Source organism: Octopus sinensis, linkage group LG2 (assembly GCF_006345805.1).
Source record: "Octopus sinensis linkage group LG2, ASM634580v1, whole genome shotgun sequence".
In the NCBI taxonomy this organism is placed as follows: domain Eukaryota; kingdom Metazoa; phylum Mollusca; class Cephalopoda; order Octopoda; family Octopodidae; genus Octopus; species Octopus sinensis.
The window spans coordinates 85,386,016-85,409,499 of NC_042998.1; the positions used below are offsets into that span (position 1 = coordinate 85,386,016).

General features: G+C 33.1%; 1 protein-coding gene and 1 long non-coding RNA gene across 6 annotated transcripts in view; both read right to left on the bottom strand.

The window, feature by feature from the left end:
• Positions 1-23,484, bottom strand: part of LOC115232352 (ecdysone-induced protein 75B, isoforms C/D-like) — a 229,909-nt gene that overhangs the window by 154,969 nt on the left and 51,456 nt on the right. For 2 of the 4 annotated variants that reach the window (XM_036514926.1, XM_036514924.1), the window contains exon 2: positions 21,934-21,988. The exons of the other annotated variants lie outside the window; for them this stretch is intronic. The gene's annotated coding sequence lies outside the window, so the exon portion shown is untranslated. The remainder of the gene's footprint in view (positions 1-21,933; positions 21,989-23,484) is intronic. 4 annotated transcript variants of the gene reach the window in all.
• Positions 3,817-12,812, bottom strand: LOC118768447. Of its 2 annotated transcripts, XR_005004291.1 has the most exons (3): positions 8,051-8,061; positions 7,389-7,392; positions 3,817-4,101 (listed from the first exon to the last, which is right to left on the bottom strand). It is a non-coding gene; the product is annotated as an uncharacterized LOC118768447 (long non-coding RNA). The 2 variants fall into 2 exon arrangements; XR_005004292.1 differs by lacking the exons at positions 7,389-7,392; positions 8,051-8,061 and adding an exon at positions 12,798-12,812.

The window sequence follows — 23,484 nt, forward strand, 5'->3', positions numbered from 1 at the left end:
GTTGCTCCAGATCACTCAGCTGTTGAAATGAGTTGCAGCATCATTGGTGCCAAGCTGTATTGGCTTTTGCCTTTCCTTTGGTGACATGGAGAAGAGAGTCTGATATGCATCAGTGACTGCTAATCTTCACAAAGAACTTTGCTTGGACTTGTACCTCAGAGGTGAACTTTCTGGGTGCAATCCTACAGTCATTCATGACTAAAGGGAGTCTTTACCTTTTACCATAAACTAGAAGATAGATTTGGCATTAGTCTTTATTCTGTACAATGATCGTTTCGACCCATCCCATTATTGTTCCCCAACTTAACAGGCAAAGAACAACATGACTGTCTAAACTCAAGATCTTTAGCAAGACACCACTTTATGTGTGGAAGTATCTGATGTGATCCAGACGGCAAAATGGATTGAAACAATTTTCATAGAGAATAAAGGCTAATATCAAATCCATCTTCTGGTTAATATATTGTTGCTATTATGCAAAAGTGTTGTAAATCCAAAACGTTGCTTTTCCAGAAAACGAAAAAATAGTTTTACCATTCCATAGCAAAAACCATTGTACTACACTTTGACAATTTTTGAAATCTTGGCATCTAAAGCAGCTGGAGATAGTTTGACCAAAAGAACTGGCTACTGCAAGCAAAAATAAATATTGAAAAAGCCAAATTTGGGCATAGAACAGTTTAACATAATAGATAAGAAAATGGAGGAGAAATAACAATAAGAAGTGCATCTATATATATAGATGAGTAAAAAATGGTTTTAGATAGAATGATTTACAGCTTCTTTTTCAGTGCCTTATAAAGATGCATGACCTAGTAGTTGGAGTATTGAGTTCTCCATCATAAGGCTCTGAGTTTGATTCTTGGAGCAGAGAGTGAGTTGAGTCCTTGAGTAAGATGCTCCATTTCACACTGCTCTAGTCTATTCAGCTGAAAATGAGTACCAGCTGAGTGCTGGTGCAGCAGCCCTCTCTCCTGTCAACTATAACATTCTCTGTGTTATGCTGGGTCAAGAGTGCAAGAGTCAAAAGGGTGTTCTATGTCTGCTGAAGACTACAGAGGCCTCAATTGCAACAGGAGTTTTTCTGCATTTTTGTCTCAATGTTTCACAATACTTTGTTAAAATCTTGCAAAAGCCAACTATACATTTCTTTTTTCCCTTTACTATGTACAGCTCTCAAATAGCAAAATTAAATAAATGCAATAGAGTAAGGATATTGTCATCAATTAATTAAATGTGAAGCTTTAGAATTAACACGGAAAAGAAAAACAGAAATCCTGTATATAATATTCATACCTTTCAAGGAGAAGAATCAGCAAAGTATCATGAGGTGAAACTGATTTCAGCTACAGATTGAAACCAGGTCACATACTTGGTTTACCAAGAACTAAATGTTTCCCTTGCTGCGACTGTTAGTCAATAACTTAATACCTATACCAATAGTAAAGAACCAGCTTACTGGCAGAGCAGCCGTCCAATCAATAACTGGCATATAGTTCCAAGACCTATGTAATGTCATGATGACTTTAGAATCAATAGGAGAGAGGGAGAGAGAGAGAGAGAGAGAGAGAGAGAGAGAGAGAGAGAGAGAGAGAGAGAGAGAGAGAGAATATATTGCAAAGGCTACTAGTAACAGAGATTTCACTTGACATTAATTATCGCTATTGGCTAATATTGCAGTATCTGGGACTGGGATATCACTGGCTAAAATGACCCCATCAAAAATACTCTCGCACCCAAAACTGAACCTTCTTGTGATGTGTATTTAGTTACTGTATAAAAAAAAATAAATAAATAAAAAAATGCACTCAGTCCAGTAACAAACTTCAGGTTGAGTCAACTACTCTGATTCCATAATATAAAAACAATAATCTTGAGGTTTTCTTCATACAAGGCTTCACACACACATACACACACCTTGTAGGGTTAGTCATACAAATCAATCTCAGTATATATCTATATCTATCTATATCTATCTCGTCTGGCACCTGTGTCGGTGGCACATAAAAAACACCATCCGAGCGTGGCCGTTTGTCAGCCTCGTCTGGCACCTGTGTCGGTGGCACATAAAATCACCCACTACACTCTCGGAGTGGTTGGCGTTAGGAAGGGCATCCAGCTGTAGAAACACTGCCAGATCTGACTGGACTGGTGCAGCTTTCGGGCTCCCCAGACCCCAGTTGAACCGTCCAACCCATGCTAGCATGGAAAGCGGACGTTAAATGATGATGATGATGATATATATATATATATATATATATATAGAGAGAGAGAGAGAGGCTAGAGCAGAATACACTTGCCCAGGGTGCAGTGCATTGGGAGTAAACCCAGAATTACACAGTGCAAAGTGAACTTCTTAACTACAAAGCCATGCCTGACTTTATTTGCCACTGGAATAAATTGCCTGCAGTCTTGAATTCAATTCAAAGTTCTTGAAAGAATCTGGAAAAGGCTAATTTCTTCTCAATTAACTCAATTTTATTTTTGTGGGGTGTGCCTCTAGGCTCAGTTGTTATGTGTGACTGACTGTAGCAAGCAATATCTCAATAAAAAAAATTCAAAAATGAAATGGTCAAATGAATGAGATGTTGGCCTCAGCTTATAAGAAAGAACCATGAATGTTGTGACAGGCGTTGAGCTGTCATGAACAAAATGATAAAAACTTTCATTGGGCAGCTGCTGCTGACTTTGACTATATAACAGCAGCCATTTTTTTTTTCATACAATGACAATAAACAAATTGACTTGGTGACATAATTTTAAAGTAACATTATTTGAAAGATACAATAGCCTTTGTTATCAACTAAAAAAATGTGTTTTTTTTTTAATACATCTGTCAAGAAATACTACATACAATAAGAAAAATTGAAGATTCCATTTCAAATACTATAAAAAAAAAAAAAATTGAAATACTTAGAAAACATTTATATTAACTCTGAAATACAATATATATATAAAATGGAGAACTAAAATATGTAAATGAAGAGTGCCAAGATTTAAACTTCAAAAATAACACAAGGAGAGAATGGATGTGAAAAATAGAGATGTAAACATTTCTTCTCGAGAATTATGTTTTTATTATGTGAAAAAGTTTTCTATTTCTCATCTATAATATATAGAAGCTGAAGGTGTTATTTGATTTTGAAAAATAACTATTATGCCTGAATAATAAAAACAAAAATTTAATATAATTTAGTTAAGGAAATGTACCATTGATATAGAGTAATTACATTCCATGTTGACTTCCTCTTTTTTTAAAACTACTTTATGTCTACAGGTGGAATGAGTTTTTATAATATGTGAGTGTTACATTCATTCTGATATTATTCCATGTATAAATGGAATAGCATTTTTATAGACTAGAAAAAGCAATTATTATTATTATTATTTTTACCCTCCACAACTTGATGCCCTTCCTAATATCAATCTTTTAATCATGAAGAAATAGTTTGAATCTATTTGTCAGTCAAGTTCACTGAGGCAAACTGAGTATAATATATTGAATTAGTGTTAACATATTTCATATAGTAAGTCCTCAAAATCTAATTAGGAATTATGTGATGAGGAAAGAACATTCACTTAATGACTAATTCTTTAATAATTTCAACAAGGCTTTTATGTTACTGTGTCTAGTATGCAAATTTCCTGGCAAAACTGCCCACCTCTGGACTCCAGCCATCACTCAGTCTGGATGGAGGCTAGCTGGTAGATCACATCATCAGAGTACTTGCTACAGGAGCTCTTTCACCAACACAATCAACTTTGGTGTGCCCTGTGATTAGTTTTGTCACATGCCACTACTTCTCTTATACATCAAATAATTTAAGGAAGTTATTTTTAACCTAGAATTTTTATTCCTTGATCACCCCAACCAAAACTAATTATAAATAAATCATATATAAACAAATAAACAATATATATAAGTTCAATAGGGTCTTTTCATCCCTTTAAATCATTTGAGCTTTCTCACTATAAAAATTAATTTCTAATAAATAAAATAGAGACAGTATAATTTTCGTCAAACTATTCATTCTAGCCCCAATTTATAGAGCAAATTATTTTGCTACCTTAGTACAGTTATAATACCACAGCTGTTAAATACTAATCAACAATCAGGCCCAACTCTCTATTAAAAGAACTCAAACACATCTATTACTACACAGATACCATCCTTCCCTTCATTCTCCCCTGTCCTTCTGCACCTAAGTACCATTCACATGCAACCTTAATACTACATACCCAAATTTTTACTCTATGAAGAGACTTTGAAAACATTTTCCAATAGGGTCATGCCAATCTTCACACCTTCAAGAAGAAAACATTACTGCACACACCCTCTAAATGTAAACAGTTACTAAGATACTCAAGATCATTGCAAATGCAAACCATCACCACAATCTGGGAAATGCACATCCTCAGTGTAGTTGAAATTGCACCACAAAGACTGGCCTCCTTCTTCAGAGCCAGAAAATACTTCAGACCCCAATGACTTTTAATTCTCTACAAAGCTCAGATAAGACCCACGATAGAACATTGCTGTTATACACATATAAATATAGAAATCCTACATTTCATAAAAAAAAAAAAAAAAGGTCACTCAACTGATTAGCATGAAGTCATAACCAACATTCCAATCTCAGATATACAAACATGTTGTTGTTATTGCTGTTGTCGTCGTCGCCACCACCACTACTACCACAGTGGTTTCTACTCTACAGAGCTAGTTGGCCTCATGCCCACTACACTCAGATACTACCATATCATTTATCCCTCCATTTATCCATTCAGTACCAACCATTCCAAATTCTGAACTCACTACAATACAAAGTGTTTCCTTTCTAGAATGTTGTCCCACTGCAATTCTTGCCTCAAACATTTTCTCTGAAACTGTTGATTTGCAAATGTTCAAGGGGAAATTTAGTCATATCAATCACATTTATTTTGGAGGGTCTATGAAGGCCATGAACACATCCCCATCTTCCAGAGCAAACTAAAGAAAAAAATATTTTGGTATAATATGACTTGAGTACAACAGTACACAATGACTATAAGATTTGATTCAATGACTGAACTAATGAAGGACTAAATGCTCACAAATCAAATGCAAAACATTCTGGTAAGTACAATTAATTCTGCCCTTCCTTTCCTACCCCTATTGTCAAAATCAATGCAAGAGGGCAATCTCCAGTCATCTTTACAGCCTCATAAATATATGACTGGAGGATTGATTCTGTCTTGAGGGGACAATTTGGAGGTTCCACATTGTTACATTCCCTAATATCATTAGCTAAAGGGAAATTGATTCTTAATTTCCCAAGTTTATAAAATGAATAGCAGAGGTGCATGGTTTAGAGGCTAGGGTGTTGGACTCAGGATCCTAAGATTGTGGTTTTGATTCTTGGACTGGGTGAAACATAGTGTTCTTGAGCAAAATAATTTTATGTTGCTCTAGTCCACTCAGTTGGTAAAAATGAGTATTCCTGCAATGGACCAGTATCCTATCCATGAAGGAATATATATATATATGCCAGAGAAACCAGGAATCTGGCCCAATGGTCCTTACAGAGTAATGTGGACTAACCATAAAATAAATGCTATTCACAGGTGGTAAGCTCTTTGACAGCTGACTCAGTAACTTGATTTCAATTCCCAATTGTAGCTATTTAATGTTTCACTTATGTCCCATTATAGTAATTCCGGTTATAAGTTATAAGAACATGAAGTGGATTTAACAGTCATGTTGACTTGTATTTGACACATTATTCCATGAAGATGAAACAATTCAATACTCCCCACACCACCCTCTAACATGTTATGGACACTATTTACATAATATAACACTAGTTTTTGAACTCTATATTTCTACAGCACTTAAGTTCCCAAAGTGGATGCGGATATTACTTAAAGGGAGCTGTATGAGTGAAGGCATTCCCAAGATGACATTGAGTTTAGAGCTATATCTTTGTAATTTCCTGAAATACTATCTCCGACAGTATTGTGTGAGCCACTCATCTCAGTAATGCTGCAAGATAAAGAGTACAGTGAATGAAATGTAGAAACAAGAAGCTGTTGGATCTGAGCCAACAAGAGTAATAAGCTAGTCTGGAATTACACTAACATCATTAGCATTCTGTTTTAATGCTTTATTATCAAACTGTGGAGACTCACAATATAAACTCCATTCTTAATTAGTAAGCAATCACTGTCTCTCTAAATCGTCTGTACCAATTATCAATTCAATTATGAAGGCAATTTGATAACATTACGATACAAAATTCTCTTACATTTTCTCGCTTTTGCAGACTAGCACTTTGTATGACATGCATGCACACACATGTATGCATGCAGACATACAAACTGTTGCACTTTTATAGTTATATTGACCATTTATTAAATTATTTAACCGTGCACACCCTTTCAATTTTCAACAGCTAACAGCACCAAAATATTTTCTTGTCTTCATTACACAATTTAAATTATTAGTTCTTAAATGACATACCAATCATTTTATCTTCTTTTGGTCAAAGAAGAGCTAAGAACATTTAACTATTAAAAAAAAAGTTTCACAATAGGATTGCTTATACCAACTCCATAATAACAAGTACCCTATTTGACGGCATAGAAGATGCATGGGTCTAATAGATGCACACCAATTAGAGCAGTGCATATTCAGGAAAAATGCTTTTAGTGCATTAAAGCATGGAATAAAGGCTCAACTTCACATATACGACCTGAGGTGATTTTCTTGAGATACTGTTTTTTTAAAAAAAAGTGTGACTATTATGCCAATAGACAAGTGACAAATTTTCTAAGATCATAACAAAAAATTTCCAAAATTATAACAGAAAATTTCAGAAACTGTCAAAAGTAACAAAACAGTATAGTAATTATTTTTATTTCTTTAAATCTGATATCTCTACAAGGCATCACAGGTTTTCTACGACAAAATTATTCTTTCTAGCCTACATACAATACCTTGTTTCACAATTTCTTAGGCATTCAATTAATCTTTCATACTTTGATAACATAAATGATAAGAATAAGCAATAGCTCAGTAATTACATTCATATATCAAAATTCCCTGAACACCACAACTGTAAGCCAAGAAGATAATTATGCAATATCATTCAGTCTCTCAGTAGCATATCTGTGATTTTGTATAAATCTTACTATGATGTTCTCATCTCTTGAAGAAGGTTCAGTCAAGTAGTATCCTCTTGGTGCCTTTTCCAGATAAACTATGAAGATTAAGATTTTTTAGAGAAAAGAAACTGGAAGCAGCAATGCTCATTTCACTTTTAAAGACATTAGTGACAAACCATATAAAAAACTAAGTTGTAGACATGGTTCCTTAAAAGTCTACTGTTATGTGTTATCAACACTACTACATCACTGTTGATTTCTAGCAACATTCTTATCAATAACATCTACGAAATCCTTCCAAGCCTTCATTTAAATGAAGTCAGGCGTCATGTAGTAATTGTTATTTTTTATTATTTTTATTTTTTCAAATAAGGAAATAAAAAGACAGTGTAAGCAGGAGATAACCTTCTCAACCTAGCAGCCTCTATTCTAAGTAATAAAAACAATGCAAATGTTTCCTAAGATGTACAGAACCATTCCTAAGAGACAGTGCTTTCCTTTTGTCTCAGCATTATGTGTATGAGATCGAAACCTCATTCTAGATAGCATGCCAAACTACTGTGAGTAATACTTTTTATATGACGAGATAATACCTATATCTTCAGCATCTAAGTGACCTGAAGCATGTAGAATTAAGTGCAAATCTCATATACACAATAAAACACCTGCAGGCAATTTTAAAGATTTTTGAGTTGGTATTCCAGTATTATATGCATTCATCCATATTGTTTCTACAGTCACCTATAATGGTACTCATAATCATAAACTTTGTGATTTGATGAAACATTTAATTGTTATACAGTGACCTTACAGTGCAAGTAGTTGACTAAGAGATGTTCATCCCTGTAGTATTTATATAGAACAAATACAGCTATATCAGTTAGAGTTAAATCTCTTTACTAGAGACTGCACTGCTCCACTAAGAAAAAAAAAGAACCATTATCTAATTAACCTGCACCTTAATGACTCAGCTATCTGCAGCCATTATACAAACATCAACTAGGTACCTACAGCTGTATAAAATATTATTGACTTTAGATGTAAAAAGAATGCAGTTTATATTGAGGTGTTTGATACCTTCACATCTTTCTAATCAAATTCTTGGCGTAACATTTCAAAGGAAAGAATGATTTAGCATAAAACTGGACAAATTATGAACAAGTGAGATCCTTTAAATGGCTATTTAATCTGAAGGCAAATAATCTTCAAGTCATACCTGACCACCTTAACCCCTTACCTGGCAAAGACAAGTTAACTTGTCTTCATCCAATTTGTCTTTTTCAGAGGGTGACGATTAAACTCATCCAAAACATATAATTTCAAAAACAGCCACAGATGAGTTTATATAACAGTTCTCAGCATTTCTCAGTTTTTACCTGTTTCCCCCCACCCCCACAAATTGCACCCAGATGTTAAGCTCAGAAGATGACAGTGAATATGAACCTTGTATTAGAAGCTTGGATACATCAGATGAGAGTGCCAGCTCATCTGATAAAAAATATTCATCTGAAAATGAAACGTTTTCTGCAAAAGAAGTTGCCAGGGGAGGGGTTAAGAAAAAGAATAAAACTAGTCAATGTAATCCTGTATATGCCATGTTTTGTAAAAACAAGAAAGTCTTTGATCATAGAACTGCTCAATCAAAACTGATCAGGGACTAAACAACAACAATAACTGGATAAATTAATAAGGAGTTAGGTGATTTACAGTTCTAACTTCAAATGCAGCCATTATTCATTGAAATGGTTTGATCCATTTCTAAGAAAAACAAGAGCACTCAGAGAGTGCAAACCTCCACCAAGGAACATCAACGTCCTCTCAACAATTAGCCAGAGATGATTTTTTAAAATAAGAATATCTGAAATAAAATCAACTGCTCTCACAAATGATTATACTAAAAATGAACCTGACCACTCTCAAAAATTAAGTAAAAAAAAAACAGAAAAATAATCCAGAATCCTCATCCAGTACCAGATTGATGCAAAAATCTAATCAGTTCATGCATATCACAAGGTCAAACATTTTTGAAAGTTTCATCTGAATCCATGCAGCAGTTCTTGAGATATCTTGTCCAGGACAAACAAACACAACTGAAAACAATACCTCTGCCTTCACTAAGGCAGAGGTAATAAAGATTAAAGAGTAGAATATTAGGATAAGTAAATTATGTAGATTATGAGATGGAGATAGCTGACACATAATACTCTGAGTTTTCATATTCTAGTATATATCAAAAAACAAAACAAAAAAAAAAGCTGGGTTTTTGTTTTTTCACTCTTTGAAGTCTAATAGTAATTAAAAGAAGCACAGGATTTAACAATGAATTGCTAGGATTGTGACATGAAAAATCCAAAGACTACATCTTCACTGATGAAACTGTTAGCAATAGATTATTTCTCAGACGACAGAAAACATGTAGCGAATAACTACAATAACAAAAGTAGCAATTTATTATTTTACTAATAATTAAACTAGTGATGCATATAGCCATACAGTGCTAAAAGGACATTGAATAAAATTCTACATATGAAAATAAACTTAATGAAACCACTTAATTTCTTATACATTCTGTTGAGTGATACCCATACACTACAGGACTGAAATCAAGACCATGCTAGCACCAGAGAGGAACTAAACTCTAAAAGCTAACAGTTGGAAGTTCCTATCCATTCATCCACAAACACTAACTTGTAACATCTTGTTGAAAGTTGATCTAATTCAAAAGCTCAATCTTGTAATGATTCTGTTACAGAACAGAATGACAAATAGAGGAAGTTTTCTTATTTATATTAGAGAGTTCTCCATTTCCTTCAAAATGAATGTGAGGTTAATATGATTCTTGTGATATCATGTGTTTCAGAATTGGCTGACGGATGCAGTCATGTTGGGTATTGTGTCATACAGAAAGTTAAGAGTTACAAACTGACAAAACAATGACTTCATAATAATGAAGATTTCAAGAAATATGCTTACATGGAGAAGAAAACCCAGCCTCAGTGGATAAAGTATTATCCTATTTGTTCATTATATCACATTAAATATGTTGAAAATTTTTCATTAGAATCCTGTGTTAAAAATATAATAGTACTTGTCTAAGATCACCCAAATATCAGGCTTAGATATTAGATTAGAAACATTTTAAGCCTTTATGCCACCTAGGGATTTATTAAGGGTCATTTTCAACGCAGTGGTTAATTTACAATAGCTTTTATATAAATATATGTTTGTGTGTATGATGATGATCATCCTCATTTAATATTTGTTTTCAAAGTTGGCAATGGCTGGCAGTTTTACTGGAGCTGGTAAGGCCAAAGGCTGCACCAAGCTCCATTGACTGTTCTGGCATGATTTCTATGGCTTGATACTCTTCCTAATGCCAACCACTCCACAGTATGTTTTGTATGTTGCACCAGTGCTTTTAACATGGCATGGATGCTTATGTGACACCATTACCGATATCAATTCTGCAGTAGCAGATGGGTTTTCTTGAGTACAGCAAAGTGCTAGATATCTCAGTTCTTTGTCATCTCCTTCATAAGGTTCAGTGTTTTGAGAGTGGCCTTCAATACTTTGTCCTATGTCTTCCTGGGTCACCTTCTTCCACAAGTTCCATCCACTTTAAGTGATCAGCACTTTTGTATGCAACTGTTTTATTTGTTATATATCATCACTCATAGTAGAGCTGGGTAAAATACATCTTCAAAGTACACATTTCAATAAATCATTTTCCATCTGTTTGTTTTGGTCACACAAAAGAAGATTAAACCTATTTGAACATTAGTTTCTACCCGTATTTCTTATTCTATTGAATTCAGAGGGATAAAATCTGTACAGATATCATTAGAATTAAAATTCTGAATTATAAGCTATCAAAATAAATTGTCAAACCTTTTATTCATATTTTAGATTTAACAAAAATATAGTCCATTAGGCCTCATGCGACCTTTAATATTAGATCCACTCAACAGCATGAGAGTCATAACTACCTCACTCATGTCATACATGTTTTTCTATAGATCCAAGACCTTCTAGATATAGACAAAATTACTGAGAAGTTGCAAGGAGCTAAGGAGTCATAAGCTATTTATGACAAAGGACCTGTATGTTTGCTCATTTGGATAATTTGTTGAAATAAGTATTTTAAAGCTGGATGTACTTATCAGAAACAATAAGTGTTGTGTAAATTGGGAAACCTATTTTCCTGTAAAGTAAGGCAAAGTTAACATATCTTTACATATCACACACACACACTCACCCACATATTTATAAATCACAACGTAACATATTTTTATGTTGCAATATAACTTAATACATAATTAATTATGTAATACCACTCAGACCAAACTAAAGTAAAGGTTGATCTTAGATGAGAACACAATAATATTTATTAACAGCATCACATATTTTACTTCCTAATCCAAAAAAACTCCACCAAAGTCTTCAGGAATATACTATAGTCTTTTCTTTTTACTTCCATAGAGTATATTCAGTTCAAAAGATTAACATACTGAGTATACATTAAGAAGTAAAGGGTTCTTAAAAACAACTTTTCCTTATAGTCTCATGAGAATATCCTCAAAGTCAGATAAAGCAGTCAGAAAATACTTGAGAGCCCCAACAACCAACAAACCTAAACAAAGGTGTGCAAGCCCCACAATGGAGATTTTCCTTCTACATATGAAGTAGTGCTGCTGTTACACATACAGATGAAGGATAAAGGTGCAAGTGTGGTGGTTGAGGTTAAAAAGCTTTCTTCCCAACCATGTGGTCTTGATTTCAGTCCCACTGTGCAGCACTTTGGGCAAGTGTCTTCTACCATAGCCCCAGGCCATCTACTAAATTCAGTGAATTTAGTAGATGGAAACTGAAAGAAGTGCACCTCACAGACACACACACGCACATGTGTGTATGTGTGCTCTTATCTGGACATCAAGTGATTATTGTAAATGAGCATCACCATCATACATGGTATACATTCCCAGTCTTCCATGGGAAAATATTACACAACTTGAAAACAGATTATTGTTGTAACAGGAAGGGCATCCATCCATAGAAAATCTGTCTTGACAAATTCCATCTGATCCATGCAAACATGGAAAAATGGATGTTAACACAACGAAGATAATATCCTGGACCACTTCAAAAATAAAAAGCAAAACAAAAAAAAAGATATGAAGTTGATTGCCCTAAAGGGGGTCTTCAACACACTCCTTAAAGAAGCTGGCTATTCTTTTTGTCATTGTTACCACTACTAACTACAGTTGTGACATTTGCTCTTCGAGACTGGATAGTCAGGTACCATCACTTAGACGCTCTTAAGTTTCTTGACTCTCCTCTTCTCATGATCCATATTGTGATCCCCACCTAATCCTTCCTCCCTAGAATGTTAAACCATTGGAACTTCTTTCCAGACTATGTTTTTCATACCAGTATTGAAGAAGTAGAATAATTACGATCTTGTTAGTCAAAGAGAGCCTTTAAACCCATTACCTTCCTCTAGACCAATCCAATAAAAGAATGTTAATGTGAGAAAGATTTAACAGGACCATCAACACAAAACTGATGAACTTTACACGACACACACATATGTAGATTGTACAAAAGCACAGAGAAGTACATACAGAGTGCTAAAAGGACATAACATGACAGTCTACTTACAATATTATTAAATGAAATTATTAATCAGATAAACTGACAAACATATAGACTGTTTTAAAAATAGATAGTCAGAGTGGTAACAATAGATACAACAAAACACACACACACACATATATATATATATATATATATATATAAAAAATGAAGTAAATCTACAAAATATTTTCACCATTAAAATAAACAAACGTTACAGAAGGTTCAACAAACAAAAACCATAAACTGCATAAATCTCAATAATAAACTATTCTTAGTAATGTGTTATGAAAACAAGTAAACAACTTTATTATGAATAACAATCCCACAAGCAGAGCATACAAAAGAAGATCGATTGTCAATGATTTTCTGTCTTCACAGAAGTTTGAAATCCTTGACAACTACATCGAAACTGAACAGACATAAACAGCTTTGTTTGAGTATCTGACAATGCGCTTGCAGCAGGAAATAGTTGGCACTCGTTCAGAAGAATACCACTGAATATAACTAGTTAGGAAAATACTGGAAGACAATAAGATAATGCAAAAAAGATAATAGACTAAACTTACTGACTCAACACAGTATTCACACTGATACTGAAATTTAAACCTGAATTAAACACAAAAATAAGGATCTAGAAAACATTAGATAGTAAATAAATAAAAATGAAATTACAATTATACAATATATAAACCCCTTTTAATCAACCAACACTGGAAGATGTACCCACTAAGTACATCTTGCATTATATTCTAGTTAGTAGATGAGGGATTTTTTTGGTAGTATGAAATAGAAGATAGACAAGTAACTGAATGCATTTGCAGTTCAATTCCTATCAGTGTTGGTTAAAATTTTCATTTTTAAATATTTCATTAGGACAAGTCATCAAAAATTAATCATCTTAAATGCTAAAACTTTCAAGCCTGTCAATATAAGAATTTTATTAATCCTGCTTAACCAAAACAGGATTTAACTAACTAACCAGTCACCTGATAATAGTTTTACAGCATCCAGAAACTCAGAAATAATTGTGAAAATGGATATAATCTAGTTTGAATAAACTTTTCATCCATCATTGTAACATCTTAGAAGTGAAGGTAAATAAAAGAAAAGGGTTACTGATATGGAAGAGCAGGAAATGTTCACTGAAAGTTTATATTTCATATTTCATTTTCCATCATAATTTCATCATCTCAAACAAGTAGAGTTAAATAAATATTTTCTTTCCATTTTTGAAACATCAAATCTATGCTGTAGCCATGATTAGTTAAGACAACTGACACTGTTAACTTTCAACCTTTTAGATATTCTGGCATTAAGAAAAAAATAACAATGCTCTTTTACCCCCTACCCCCAGTTCAGCCAGTTAAATGAAAGACATGAGGGAAATTAACAGATGTTATTATTATCAAAAACATGGTACAACCAAATCATAAGACCCAGTCTTCAGTAATAAAAGAATGATGAAGTCAGACGTGAGCCAGAAAAGCAATTTAGGTAAATTATCTGAAAAATTATCTTTCACTTTGCAATCACAAGGTTTTAGATTCAATCCTACTGTGTGACACATTAAGTCAGTGTTTTCTACTATAGACCCAGTAAACCCAGGTTAACCAATACTATAAGAGGAAATTTGGTACATGGAAATTGCATGAAGCCTATACATGTGTGTGTGGTGTGTAAATGTACTTGTATATTCCACGCTTATCACAAACTGAGCAATGTAGTGTTGAGGCTGACATTATCACCAGTCACTCAGAACTTTGAAAGATCTACGGAATAAAGAAATCCTTTACTGGAAAAAAAAAAAAACAGTAAAGGTTGGCAACAGGAAAAGCGTCCAGCCATAATATCCCGCCTTAAATAATTCTGTCTACACCCATGCTAGCATGAAAATAATTTGACATTAAAAAATGAATAGACAAAAGTATTTATCTAAAAGAATTGTAGTTATATTTCAGTGGATTATTCTTTTAACCCACTTGAGACTGCCTGCTTCCAATACAAAACATATTTTTAATAAAAGTACATATTTAAATTAAAACTTTCAAATAATTTTATATAAGGCCTTTTCCATTAGGCTATGTTCCAATTACAAAAAAGAGTACAGGTAGCTTCACTTATTTTACAAAACCCTCTCAAATTCTTGAATATTTATAAAAAAAAAATGTAATGTATATTATTAGAAATATGGTAACAAAAAGATTTGTAGTGAAACAGACAGACTAAATCCTACTGGACATATATTGTCATATATTTGAAAAGCTTGTTAAGGATTCATAAAGATGGATGAAGAAATTATTTTGATGAGCAAGGTTTAAGAGAATTATATATTATATAGGGAAGAGGAAGCTTAAGTCCAAATAATAGGAGGTAATTGGATTTATCACATCTGAAATTTAAATTCAATTGCACATCAACTTATAAGAGAGAAAAGATTAAAATTGAACATTCTCCAGCTGACTATTGAATGTTTGCTACAGTGAAACCAGACTATCTTCTTCTTGGTTAGTAGATTTGATTATTTTATAGCAACAGATGAAGCAATGAAAAATAAACATTCCTATAAAAAGTAAATCAATAGTCCAGTTCCAAAGATAGATCAACCAACGTCTGGAGCCAATATCAATATCCAAAGATAACCTTACTAAGTGTCCATTCCTAAAGATAATTTACCAATATCCAAAAATAATTTATCAATGTCCAGACCTCTACATCCAAAGGCAATCAGCTGGTGTCAAAAGCTCAAAAATAATCTGCCAATGAAATAATTCTATAATCATAGACAAAAAAAATTCTTTTAAAGACTAGAACACAAAAAATAAATAAACAAATAAATATAACTAAATTTCTTTCATAACTCTTTTGTAATATTTGGTTTTCTATTGTAGAAGTCTGCAAAACTAGACATTTGTTTCAAAGAATAATGAAAATACTTTGCTGCTAGGTGCCCTTACAGTATGCTGACCAGTCCTGTTACATAAGTATGATGTAGATAGAAATGATGTACTTCGCTCAATAGCAAAATGTAATAAATATGGGACAAAAAACAAGTTTACATTGTTATAAGTTTGTTACCATGTCAGTTACGTAGACATGTGACACCTGATCCTTTAATCCTGCAGTCATCATCATCATCATCATCAAATAACATCCGCTTTTCCTTACATGTATGGATTAAACAGAATTTGTTGAAGATGATTTCTATAGCCCTTCTTGTTACCAACCATCACTTGTTTCCAAGCAAGGTAATATTTTTCCGTGGCCAGAAATGGACATTGCTAGCAAGATGGTAACAGCTGCTAAAAACTATTATATAAAGTCTAGGTAAGGAGACAGTAATACACATCATCAGTCATTTTCCATGCTGACATGAGTTGGACAGTTTGACAGGAGCTGACCAGCTGAAGAGTTGCCCAGGCTCCATTTGTCTATTTTCACATGGTTTCTACAGTTGGATGCCCTTCCTAGTGCCAACCACTTTACAGAGTGTACTGGATACTTTTACATGGCACTGGCATGGGTGATTTTTATGTGACACCATCACCCACAAGCCTGCATTATTAGGATCACTTGGCTGAAGAGGGATGTAGGGGATATGCCTGTATGCAAGAACAGCCATGATTTTACTTAGCTTGACATGTCTTTTCAAGCACAACAAAGACACCAACATACATAGGGAGAGAGAAAGAATCATATACGTATACACAATAGATTTCTTTCAGTTTCTGTCAAAAGAAATTCACTCTCAAATTTGTGGTCCATCGAAGGCTATAGTAGAAGACACTTACTTAGGTGCCACTGCAGTGGAATTTAACCCATACTGGGAATGGTTAGTTTTTTTCAATGATTATTATCAACATGGCTTTTTTACAAATATTTTGAGTAAAAAAATAAAAGTAACAATATCTGAGCTTTTATTTGAAATGCTTTGCTGTGATAGTTACACTGTAATCTACATAACTCATCGAGTGTCAAAATATCAAGAGTAGTCTCAAGCCAAGCATAATAACCACCTTGAATAAACTCAGTGAAGTAAGCAGGAGAGAGAGAGAGAGAGAGAGAGAGAGAGAGAGAGAGAGAAGGGGAGGGAGATAAAACTAGGACCAATAAATGAGAGATCAGATGTTACAATGACAGGGATAATAACCAAAACATTATTAAGAGAAAATACAAATCTTTGTAAAGATACCTTAGTATTTATCGGGTAATTTCCCCTAGAAAGGCATAAGTTTCTATAGTTATCACTGAACCATGACAAGTAGAATAAACTGTGTTGTAACACAATGCCTCAGAATACATTAAAAACCCATGAATGGCATATCAATGGCAGTGAATGGGATCTGATTCTCACAAAGCAGCTGTTAACTCTTGTGTTGGATGCTGAAGAGAGGTGTACTCTAAAAAGTTATGACTTCAAAATCACACCAGAGTCACATGACTATTTACTCAGATTGTTTTGAATTAGTCATGCTTTATCTCATAGTTTCAAGATTTCAATGATGTGATTATTTATTTTAGAATGATATTGCACAGTAGATGTGAGGGACCAGATCTGGCCATTTTTAACATAAACAAGTAGAATATTTGGACCTAATATGGCCAGTTTAAATGCTAAAGGGCTAATGTTTTGAAGTGAAGTGAAAATTAATTTCTGTGCTACATGACATGTTCTAATTTAATGTTAAGTTCACAAGATTGGTAAAATTTATTTGTTCTAATGAGAGTAAAGAATGTTTACATGTATTTCTGTGTATATAGAATGTTGTATATGCATGTGTATATATATATGTATGCATGTATCAGTGTAATTTATGTTCACCTGTTTCAAACCAACATTCTAACACTGGGACTAGGCACAAATACCATCACCCAAATTTTCTCACTTCCCCTAACAATTTTTTAACTTTTTATCATAACAGTAACTATTTGTGGTTGTTTGATGTATTATACCCATCCACCTGCCTGTTCTCCCTCTTATCCACAATATTTTAATGTCACCTTAATAGTATCTCCTTTCATGATTGAGTGAGGAATGCATCTATCTTCTTGGCCAACTCTGTCTCCTTTCCCTTTATCATCTTGTTTCCTTGCCTCTTCATCCTCTCACACATCTTATGTAATAGTCCCTCTTCCTACCAAATCAAACTCTCACTTTCAGTTTTAGCCCTTGTTTCCTCACACTCAGATAAAGAGCTAAAGTAATAATACATTATATTTCTTAATCCTTATATCAAAAGAAAATTAACAATCTTCTCTTTAATTTTTACCAATACAGAGCAGTTTCCTTGGATTCCACAACAGTCCAATTTTAATATTTATATTCAGAATACTGTTGAATTCAGAATTTCTTACACAAAACGCCTGCTTAAAATTTCAGTAGACAAGTTCCTAAAATTATAGTAGCTAAATGAACCTGTGGTTAAAATGTTAGAAATTCACTTCTGTATATAAACCCATGAACACTTTTATATATGTTTAGTATATTTTTCCCCATGAAAATGTAAGTATTATACATGCACACATATGTGTGTGTACATGTGAGTGATCTTGTTAAACACAAAGAAGGGCGAAAAAGAAACTTAATTTTGATAGGCAGATTTCCCAATGTATTAGTATCAGTGATCTGAAACTATCCTTGAGAATTTTCTGGTTCATTCTATGATCCAAGCACCATTTCTCTCCCTCTCCCCACATATCAGCTCTCTCACATCACCCCTCACAAGAAGACATAGAAAATATTTTCTCAGTCGTTTTATCATCTACAAACTATTTATCACCCATTTTCCCTACCAATTTGGAAACTTGTAAAAATTCTAACCTGAGCTCAAATAATTATCAATACATTCCATTCTAAGAAAACTAACAAAGTCTATGAGCATGGTCTGGTTCCTCTTTTGATTACTTAATAAGAAAACAAAACAAAAAAACAACAACTAAAATTGTACTTTAATATCAATTGTAACCAGTAACACTCTAACACCAATTAATCTCTATCTACAAAATTCTCACTGTAATCTTATCATAGTTATAGGCTGATCTTAGCTGACCTGGTTATATTACATTACAGGAAGTAGGTTCAATATTGCCAGTAAACAAACTGCTTTATCTTCTGACACATTTTAAACTAAGATCTACCTACAATAACTGATATAAAGAAACATAATGTACTGTACTGAAAAGCAATGTAATATTTATTGACTGAACTCGTATATTTATACATTTCTTTCTCTTCAACTTCTTGTTATTCCATACTTACTTTAAATATCTTTAGCATAACTTTCTCTTTTTTTCAGAAACCATGAAATGTTTGATTAATATTTCCATTAATTTGTTATGAGCAATTAAATGCCTTAATTGTGATTGTAATATGTGACTCCCACTCTACCTAGTTAAAACTAGACAGTTGGGGGGGGGGCACATACAACAACTACTAGAAATTTCCTGTCAACTGAGCTAACACTATTTTTAAGCTTTTAAAATATTTTCCAGCCTCACAAACAACCACCTCTGATCTCCAAACCCCATGTTCTTTATATGATTTAATAAATGATAAAAAGATTTGATATCAACATGAAATAATCATACAACAGTAGAATCTGAAAATTAAAATGTGGTCTTTGACGAGTTGAAACTGAATTACTATAAAAGTACAAAGAAGCACAGTGACTGTAAGTGGCTACTCTATCAGTGTTCAGTAATTCAGTTCATGAATCATAAACTCTCATCTCATTACAGGTACTACATTTGTGTTTTCCAAGGAATTATTTGATAGCCTAGTTAAAACCAGACAGTTGGGGGCAATGGAGGGGGCACAAGCAGCAACTACTAGAAATTTCCTGTCAACTGAGTTAACACTATTTTTAAGCTTTGAAAATATTTTCCAGCCTCACAAACAACCACCTCTGATCTCCAAACCCCATGTTCTTTGGATGATTTAAGGTAGACAAAAGTATGTCAAAGATAATTACATTTCAAGTGATTAAAAAATCAGTTTAACCCTCAATATACAAATTGCATAGATATATATGTATGTATATACTCTAAAACTAAATTATAAAGTAATTAAATTAAGAAAACTGCAACTTCCTGTGGCATTTGATGAATTTTTCTTCTAAAAGTATCAGACTGAAATGTAACAGTCATTACAACTGCCACTAAAAGTGACAAATCAATGTCATATGTTGTCTGAGTGACATTGTCATTGCAACTGCTATCAAAATTAATCTGTCAATATCATGCATTGTTTGACTGACTTATATAGCACTGTCAATATAAATGCCACCAAAATTGACGACTCAGTGTTGGGTGTTATCCCACTGAACAAATAGCAGTCTTTATGACAGCTACCAAAACTGACATATCATAAATGTTGTGTTGTCTCATTAAACATATACCATAAACATATAAATTTTCATGACCATAGTGAATAAATATGCAAAATTCCTCTGGTATAAGTTGAACTCAAGTCATATAAGTTTGTATCCAAATACTATATCCACTCGACCATCTTGCTTCTAAAAAGAGTTATGAGTAATGCTATATGGAAACAGTGTATTGAAAAAAATTTAAGCTAAAATTATTTCTTAAAAATAGCCACTCTTCCTGTCATCACAATATATTCTTTTCTTTTACATGTTTCAGCCCTAAAGCTATGGCCATATTGGAACACCCAACTTATTTTGTTGTTTTTTTTTTCTTTATTATTTTATGATCCTTTTTTTTCTTTTTAGTTTGATCAATTGGCAGAGTAATAAGAGGCAGTGATAAAACATGTTGCAATATTTGTTCCTGTTTTCCTTGCTCCCAGTTCGAATCCCATGAAAGTCTACTTTGCTTTTCATCGTTTCAGTATTGATGAATAGAGTAGTATTCCAGTGCTGGTTGATGCAGCCTTCACATCCTGGATGTTCTGCTGGGTCAGTAGTGGGAGAACTGAAAGGGTACTGAAGTCTGCTTTTGGCTAATTAGGCTTCTAAAATCATTAACAAAAGCATAGTGCATACTGATAACAAGTCATCCTTGAGAACAAGTGATAGCTATAATAACATTCAGATTACTCTATTAAATGTAATGCTTATTTATTCACATTATTTCCAAATAATCATGCATTATTTCATAGCTCCAAGATTTCAATGTGATTGTTTATTTTTTAGAATGACATTGCAAAGTAGGTGTTAAAGGCGGAATCTGACAGTCTGAACATAAAATAGGTAGAATATTTGGGTCAGATATGGCTGGATTGAATACTAAAGGGTTAAAACACAAGAGCAGAAAGGTTTTCATTTTGACTTTTTGTGTTTTTGGTTTGATTGTTGTTTTGGCAGCTAAATTTATGCACTACCGCTAGCAATTGAACCATGATTAGGAATATATTTTCTTTGTTAAAACATTTTTGCCTTGCTAATTTAAAAGAGAAAAGTCAGTGGCCATTCCAAATGTTTCCTGAATGGTATGGAGTGAGAGAGGAATTAAGTTTTCCTCAAACTGGAAAGCTTGTTCAAATGCTTAGAACAGAGTGGAGCCAGTTAAAGACATTTAAGAGCCAGATAGTTGTGTTAGACTATGCAACAAATTATGTCTACAACTCAAGAACTGGAAAAATTCTTCCAGGCTGTTCCAGGTATCCATACACATTTGCCTATCAAATTTCACTTAGAAGGTGAGCTGAGACTTGTATTGCACAGCTGAATTGAACCTAGAACCAAAGTTTTATATCAAGACTTCTTAATCACATAGCCATGCTTGCATCCAAATTGAGATAAGAATGTATAATAATATGACCTGCTCAGCACAACAATGGTTTTCAAAGTAAGGTTTGAATTCCTTACCATGTAGTCTAGAATTTGGCACCTTAATCTAACAACTGATATGCCTCAAAGAATTTAGTCTATGAACAGTACAGCAAGAACCCAATATCAAAATTCCCTCACAAGGTATGCAAAAATATCTAATATCTAACATGGGGACATATGCACACACAAACATATACACACATACATGTAAACATATATAAAGAGATTATATCATCACAAACATACATAAAAACAACAAACAATAAAATCAGTCCTCAGGGTCTCATTAAAAAATGGGGAAGGATTAAAATGAAGAGACAGGATAAGGGTGAAAATTAAAAAAAAAAAATTAATGATCACTCACCAATTCAAGTAAAATGCTTTCAGTACTGTGGCTACGTTTATACTTTATTTATAATCTAAAACAAAAGAAAATTTTACAATAAAACTACATGAAGAAAGAGCTAAAAATAATTATGGAAAAAAATATTTAGATGAAAATGAAAGAAAATTAATAGAGGTAATTAAAAAAAAATAATGAACTGTAAAACTATGAACATTTATAAATACATAAATTGTATAAATTTATAAAATCTAAAACAAAGAAAATGATTTTTGTTGTTTTTTAGGATTTTTATTTTTTATAGTTATTTTCCTTTTTTACATTGGTTGTATTTCTTTTAATCAACTGCCATAATAAGACCATATGTCCTGTAGCCAGGTGCAATGAATCCTAAATGTTTTAATGTTGTAATGAGTGTTGTAAATCTTATATTGGAGTATTTTGCAATAAAGAATAAGATATTTAAGGACTTTAACCCTTTTGATACTAATCCACAAGAGACTGATACTGGTTTTATGATATAAGCTTTCTGTTTTAAAATGATCAAAATTAAAAACCTTCCATAAAAATTTCATGGTAATTTACATTCCAAACATCAACTGAATAACAACAATGTTATTTTATGGAATTCATTATTTTCTAAGTGAAATAAAAGTAGTGTATATTGAAAGAAATATGGTAATGAAACGGATTACAGAGCACCACAAAAATTAATACGTAAGTTAATTGTCTGTTTAATTATACTGCTACATTACTGCCCCAATCAAAACTACCACCAATGAACTATATGGCTCAATACTGTAGTACAAGTCAATGAGGAATCATCCTCTACATTGGTATTACTTATAGAAGGTACAGAACACCTCTATTTCCTGATGAGGACCTGTGAGGTCTGACAGAGGGGCAGAAAAATTGCTATGTCTGATACATTGGTTTTAAATTTATCCAACACCATGACAAAGAAAACTTGACAATCCTGTCTTTTTAGGAGAAATACATTGGATTACATTATCTCCTTTCTTTCTAAGATCTTACAGAGTGATTTAAAGAAATTTGGCCATTATTTCTTGCAGGTCGAATGACCATGTAACGCAAGAATTATACAGGCACTAGCTCTATTTTGTTTTCTCATTAATAAAAGGTGGGAAACAAAACATTTTCACAACTATTTTGTAGGAAGTTGGCCTAGTAATTTGAGAACTATTGTTCAGTATAGTTATCTGATTTACTAGAAATAACAGCCACATTTTTCTCAAATCACACCACCTTCGCCATCTTATAAAACTTAACAGTAAATAATAATCTTAGATACTCCTTACAAAGATGGGATGGTTATGGATGGAATGCTTTTGCTCATAGATCTACTTGATCAGGATTGAGATGGAGCTAAGCAGCAACAACAGATCCTCTTGTTAGCTATATACTTCTAGGCCAATGGTTCTTAACCCGGGAAGCAGTACTTCCTTGGCAGTGTTATGAGCTCACGAGAGGGCGGCAAATGTCAAGGATGCATGCCAACATATGTTCACATAGTTTATGTTTAAACTGATTAACTAAATCATTTATTCTGTT